This window comes from Phoenix dactylifera, chromosome 2 (assembly GCF_051530095.1).
Source record: "Phoenix dactylifera cultivar Ajwa chromosome 2, Ajwa_hap1_PhDact_Kaust_v1.1, whole genome shotgun sequence".
Classification (NCBI taxonomy): Eukaryota; Viridiplantae; Streptophyta; class Magnoliopsida; order Arecales; family Arecaceae; genus Phoenix; species Phoenix dactylifera.
In genome coordinates, this window is record NC_143191.1 from 42,074,300 (window position 1) to 42,081,362 (window position 7,063).

Below are 7,063 nucleotides of genomic sequence, written 5' to 3' on the forward strand. Positions count from 1 at the left end.
TCTCAAATTTTATATGTTATCTCAAGTATAAGGCAAAGGGTTTGAGAGACTTTACTTCTTTGTTCTGATTTAATGGTAAAATTTCTGCTTTATTCATCCCATGGCCTTTTCCTCTTGCAGGTTTTTATCTCGATATTTTGGTGCACTTCTAATGCTTAATGCGTTACGTCTAGTTAAGTACTATGTTTCGCTATTGCTATTGCCGTGTTTTTGATGTAAACCCCCTTTTCCGTTTTTTTTTTTTTTTTTTTGGTTCAAAAATTGAGTCGGAGAAATCCCATAATATAGTTGTGGAAAACATTTTAAACGTCCATTCACCTTGCAAAGGCAACCCTAAGTAAGTAACTAACTCCAAACAAGCTAATGAGATGCATAGTGTGCATTATTAGATTTTCTACAACACATTAGAAAATGATAATATAAGTTTATCAACAAAAAAAAAAAGAAAGATTAAATACCTATATGACCCTGGTGAAACATGTCAGTTGGAATAGTTGAGTTTTCAAATGATGCCCAGCCTTTTGGCCCTTATTCCTAGTATAAGCCAATAGATTATAAACGTAGCTTTTGAAATATCTTATGTTTGTCTAATAAAGGCCAGGTAGCTTTGCCTCCCTCATCATTAAAAAAAAAATAATCCTATATTAGGTTGGAGTTTTTAAAGAAGAAAAATGAGAAACTAGTTTTTTCATAGCTCATGAAAGAAAAAATTCATATAAAATATGAGAAAGTTCAATTTCTACTAGCTAAAAATTGGAATAATTATTTTCTAAATGTAGACTTAAAATTTTAAATAGAATAGGGTAAGATTTTTTTCTTTATTAAGAATATAACAAGTACTTGATACAACTTTTACATAAAACTAGATGCTCAACAAGTATAAATTATTTTGAAACATATCATTTTTTAATAATTAATTAAATATATAAAAAATATTTTTTCAGACATCATATATTTAGATATTCAATTTTTTGGAAAAAATATTTCAATCAGAATTTTTTTTGCCGTGGACGAAATGAATTTACTTGTCGTGTATCCCAGAATCCATGGTTAGCGGTGAGGTTCGAGGTGGTGTCCGATCGTCGGGATGCTCCCATGTTTCCGGTTTGGCAAACAAGACAATAAATAGAATGAGATCCAAAGTCAATGCCAAAGGCATGGTTAAGAGAGCTCAACTCGTTGCATCCCACGACATTTTTTGGTCAGTCCAAGGACTAGATTTTTCGTATGGAGCAAACTTTCACAACCCACTTCATATGCGAAGTCGCTTCTCCGTGGCGCATTCACCCAAAAGTTTGGGCCTTTCGGGCCATGCACGGAGACGAGACTGGAGAGGCAAACCGTGAACTTTAGCATTGCTGCTTTGGATTCATAAATACTACCGACTGCATGATCCAAAGGATGGCAAGTACTAACATTTTAAATGACGTTTCCTGGAAATCTCCAGCTCGCACGTAGTTTAAAACTTTATGAAATAATAATTGTTTAAGATTCTAAAACTTGATGTTTTAGCTATACCATTTGACCCAACCAGATTTGAAAAAAAAAATAAAATACAAATTAATATTTGTATAAAAGTTTAAAAAAAAACAACTAAAACATGATTCAAACAATAAAATCTGAAAAAAAAAAGAGATTGAGCAAACAATAACTTCTTAATTTACTATTTTGTAATATTTATTTAGGTTATCATGGTTTATTAAATTGAGCCACAACCGACCGGCGGTCAAACTGCTTGACCCGGCAATGGAATATTTCGGTTTGAACAAGTTAAAACATTGATATTTGGTCCCTCGTCCGATTAAATTTCAGTGTTACTGGTGAGATTGAGCAAAGATTTATAGCATGCTAACATAAATCAACCTCCTCTCGCAACTATCTGCATCATTTGTGCCCTCTCTTTCGTAAAACTGAGCTATATAATATTCTTTTCCTCGAATGATGTTGTCCATTGTTTAATTGATAGCATGGATGGATGGTTAGCTTGTCTGCCCACTTAATGGTGGCTAGCTTTTTTTCTGTCCAATGATCACTGTGATTATAGTGCCACATGTAAATTGATTATAATGAAAACAAGTGGGAGGAAAAGAAAAAATATTGTGGAAAATAGTGACTATAAACAAGTGTGCCACCAAATATTGCATGAAACTATAAAAGAATTTTCCACATCAAATACTTGAGAAATGGCTTGTCAAATTTCACTATCAAATTTCCTCTTTCTATAAAATAATTATCTATGCAATTTAAATATCATAGTTATCGGCTCACTCCATATGTACTAGATGAATGGAGAGGAGATTGACCTTGTCCATGCTGGAGATAGGTGAGGATTAATTAGATGAAAATGAGGTAGTGGTGCCAATTTGTTGTGCAATGAATCCCTCCTAACTATCATTCTAAGGGCATGGTCTATTTGATTGGCCTGATGTGGGTTGGACCCCTCGTATGTGCCTCGCACGTGAAGCTTGGAAGGAAGACTCTCGATAGAAATCTACCTCCTCTTCCGATTCCGCCAGAAGAGGGGACCTAGGGCAGCCGGATTCCGATGAAGCCTCAGGGCTTCTCTATAAAATAAGTCGCCCTCTCCTCCTCTAAGTATCCTACTATCGATTCTACCCTTGGTCACCAATGATTCCAAGCTTTCTTCATTGAGATTTTTGAGAGTTTTTCGTCGAGCCAATCTCGAAACTTTACCAAAAATTGAGGTAATGAACTCCTAAACCCTCTTCTACCTCCTTCATTGTCCTAAGGTTGCTATTGCCGGCCGAATTAAGGATCATTGACTGTCGAATTTTGTTGAACATGGCCTCCCCTATCTTTGTTTTTTTTTCTTTTTTTCTACTGGCCAACCACTGTGACTGACTACTACAGTAGTAGCTTGTTGCTGCCGTGACACACCACCTTTAGCCACCGCCATGCTTAGGTCGAGCTTTCCTAAGAGAGAGAGAGACAGAGACCTCCATCATTCTCTAAAAGATATTCTCTCTTTTTTTTGTTTCTCCCTCCTCTCTATTCCTTTCTCTTTCCTCTCTATAGTTGATCCAAGGAATTTAGTGGAAGGGACTCAAGAAACTCAGTGGTGAACCCTAGTAGAAGGCCTAGGCTATTGAATTTCACTTTATGTTTTTATTATGAAGATTAGACATGATTTTGTATTTTGGAGTAACCATCTAGGTAAGAAGATGCTGAGCAGGCAACTCCACACTCTAGTTTTTAGATCAAGGTACAGGTCGATACATGCTGTATTTAAGTCTGTCATTTGTAAAGGTAGGAATCTATGCACATGATCACCTATATATACATTTATTTATGTATTTATGAATTATTTATTGGTGATTTTTGGTTTTTTGTAGATGATTATCGTTGTCACGTGATTGCCAGCATGAATATATACAAATATATGTTTTCTTTATGGTATGCATGCATAAATATTGATGGTTTTCCAGATGCTTGGATAATGATATTGGCTGTTTTGAAAATTTAAAAATAAATATAATATTAAATTATCCTTGGCAAGAATAAGATTTAATAAATTGATAGTTAAAAAAGAAGTGCTTGAACTAGCCACGTTATTTGTGGATAGCCAACCATGGGCAGAAACATGGTACATGAATAGCCAATTATGGGCAGGAACGTGGTATATAGGCAAGAATGTAGTATGTTGGTTTATCGGTCACGAACTCGAGCATGGCTATGGTTAGCGCAAAATCAAATTTGAACTGTTGATAGATTCGGATACTATTAATGCATGAGAAATGAATGTTAGGTCACATGAAACCACCATTGAGTAATTGATGATATCTGTGATAGATTTTTAGATGATATATGATGTGTGTTTGTGTGTGTATATATATTTATTTAATTGAGTTATACTGGATGTTTTATAAGAGATTTTATTGTTTATATTTTTGCTATGGTATTATTTATTTACTTATCTTTATCATGACTTTAATTTTATATTGTTGTCGGCATGTGAGGATTCTTACCAGCCTGTAAAACTCACATCATTTTTTTTATTTTTTCTTTCAGAGTTGAAGAATACTTAGTACTTAGCTATGGTTTGGAATCTTGGTGAAAGGATGAATGGTTAGAACGTCACTGATATCGGTCCAATAATTGAAAATTTATAATTAGAAAACTCATATCATTTATAAATGATGTAAATCTTATTATGAAAAGATATTCGTATTGTCCAATAATATTGAAGTTACTATGAATTTACAAACATTGCATATTCTATTCAATCTTATCTTGGAAAGTGTGCAGCCATATCACGTGGCCAATTTGGATGATGGATTCGAAGCTCGATAATGATAACATTGCTTCCATCACATTGTACTGTTTTTACACTTTTTTTTTTAAGAGACTAACTGCTTGAATGTCAACAAAATTGCGAAGATTGCTATAATCAACATACTATGGATCTCCAAACTACGAAGCTAAAGCATGGATGATTGTTATCACATGAGAAGAACGGCTGATGCCTGCAATCCAATCTAATAAATACACTTTTTAAATATCATTTTTTAAATGCAATCCCTCATTTAAAAGTTTGAATTAATAGGAGTCTATTTTTGTTAAAATAGGAAGTCTATGTAGAGTTATATACATAAATATATCTATTTGTGTGTATATACATATATTTATATGTGCATGTATAAATGCTGCAGCAGAAGAGCAGCTCAGAACCATAGATGAAAGATCAAGTATTTTACACCGTAATAGAAGCGATGAATAGTCAGCTGTTATGCAAAAGCACGAATATTGCACGCGTCACCGTTAGTGATATATGATTCAGATAGCCAAAGATATGCGTATAGCCTAACTTCATCCTTCTGGAGAGATCTGAACTCAGAGCGAAACGATAAACAAAATCAACGTCACCTGTGAGCATAGCTTACGTTCGTCGCCGAACTTTGCCCAGTAGCCGGACTTTGGACACTGTTCCATTAGCCAACCATCCCAATACTTAGATTATAAATATAAGCTCGCATGTCCATGGTCTTCCATGACACCTACCATCTCAGTTTGGCAGGTGCATTTAATTCCATGATTTTGAAGGAGGCCTTCTTCAACTTTTCTATGTCGAGGACCAGCAATTGGCCACCAAGGAGGACAGGATAGAAACGGCTTACCATGACGTTGTCTACGTGGTTCTGCTCCCTATGTGAAGAACTTGTTCGATGTTGACTTTGAAAAGATGTCATCCAAATCAAAGCACTCTTCTCTTCGATGCCATTTACTTTCCGTCTCTTCATCTCATGCCCCTTCACCAACTTTGTCAACTATATTATATTTTTCTTTGCGAGCAGAGTGCACAATATTTGTTACTCGGTTCGCGCTGGTGCAAACGCTCGCCTCGAGTATCCCACTCGCCATCCTCATCTCCATCATCCAGATTCATCATTCTTTAGTCCATTGTCGAAGGAGAAAAAAAAAACAGGGGGAAGACAGCAAGAAGAAAGAAAGAGAAATGGCAAGGGTGTTCTTTCTCCTGTGTCTACTTCTACTAATTTCTGAGACTGATTCAAGAAGGTTGATGATGGTGCTTGACGAGCCAACCCCTGCTTCAAACTCTCATGCAAGTTTACCTCTCTCTCTCTCTCTAAAAAAAGATCATGACTTCTTGGTTAGCTTGAAGGGAAAGGAATAGTTTCTAAAGTATTGTTCTTTTCCTCTTTTCTTTTTTTTTTGGAAAGAAAGAGTATTGTTTTCGAAGTTTAGACGCCAGTCGGCAAGCTTTTGGGCTGTACAATCCCACCTACCATCACTTGAAAAATCTGTCTTTTATTCTGATTACCGATGATTTCTTCTTTTTCTTGTTTGATTATTTCTATGCAGGAGCCGAGCACCGAGCAAGAAGGATGCGAACGTTTCAACAATCAGTGTGTGATGGGAAAGTGGATGGAAGCTCAGACGGATTATATCTACACCCAAGATGTCAAAGATCCATGATTTCCTTCTGAACTTGCTTCTACTTCTCCGGGTCTCTCTTTTCGTCCTCTTGGATTTGGATATGTTGAGTCCTAGAAACAATTGATGACCTCTGCTATCTGTCACGGGTTTTTTCTTTTTCTTTTTCTTTTTCAAAAAAATGTATATGTAGTTGTTTGTCTGACTGTTATTTGGTATTTGTTTTGGTCATCGAATCTACTACAAGGAATTTGCAAAAATATCCATCTAGCTATTCTTATCTGCTCGAATGTGTCTACTTGAGAGCAAACAACTATGTTGGTTCCATCTTTGTTGCCTTAGCTATCAAGAATGAGATCCAGCACCACCTACTTGAACTGGTTTAGGAATTATGGTTTAGAACTTGGATCGATCTTCTCCCTCTGTTGCCAAAGCTTCCTAACTTGATTATCCACCATCTATGCATCAAGCAAAGGTGGGTGACTGGACAGGGTTGGACGCGTCTATGTGCTCGCCCCTGTTCTAATCCAACTTTGGCAGCAGCACAAAAATGACGAGCGATGATGAAACTGAGCCCTTCGGCTCAAACAAACCGAAGAGGATCCGATTGTGCTGAACGGTTTTGGTAGATCTGTTTGCCATAGGATGCGCCGGCTTGGAGATTGAGGTGAAAGCGGATCGAATAATATTCATCTAGATCTATTTTTGCATCCGGCTGATATTGATAGTTGTCACAAAAACAAAAAACAAAACAGATATAGATAAATAACTTCTTAGTTTGTATCCAAATGACTATTTTTGTTTGTAATTTTATATTGTATTCATAATTTTTCAGAGAAAATAAGGACTATATTAACATATTATTGACTTAACCTTCCATACAAAGAATTTTGTGGTCATAAGTTTAACTATCCAGCTTATACTCATATTTATATTTATACTTCCAATATTCGCTATCGGCATCCGTTTAACATAAATATGAATATGAATTTTTGTATATGATTAAATCTATATTCGTATTCATCAAATAAAAAATAGATACAAATATGGGCATATTGATATTTGATATCCAATTCGTTTTCGATCTTACTTGGAGGTTTGTGATACTAGTCTTAGATATTTAAATTCTTATGTGCATGCAAAGTAATAA

The 7,063-nt window shown here is 35.5% G+C and overlaps 1 long non-coding RNA gene across 1 annotated transcript; it reads left to right on the forward strand.

Moving 5' to 3' along the window:
* The first annotated feature begins 5,023 nt into the window (after window positions 1-5,023).
* On the forward strand, window positions 5,024-6,302 carry LOC148714828 (uncharacterized). Its single transcript, XR_015975942.2, has 2 exons — window positions 5,024-5,581; window positions 5,842-6,302. It is a non-coding gene; the product is annotated as an uncharacterized LOC148714828 (long non-coding RNA).
* The last annotated feature ends 761 nt before the right edge of the window (window positions 6,303-7,063 follow it).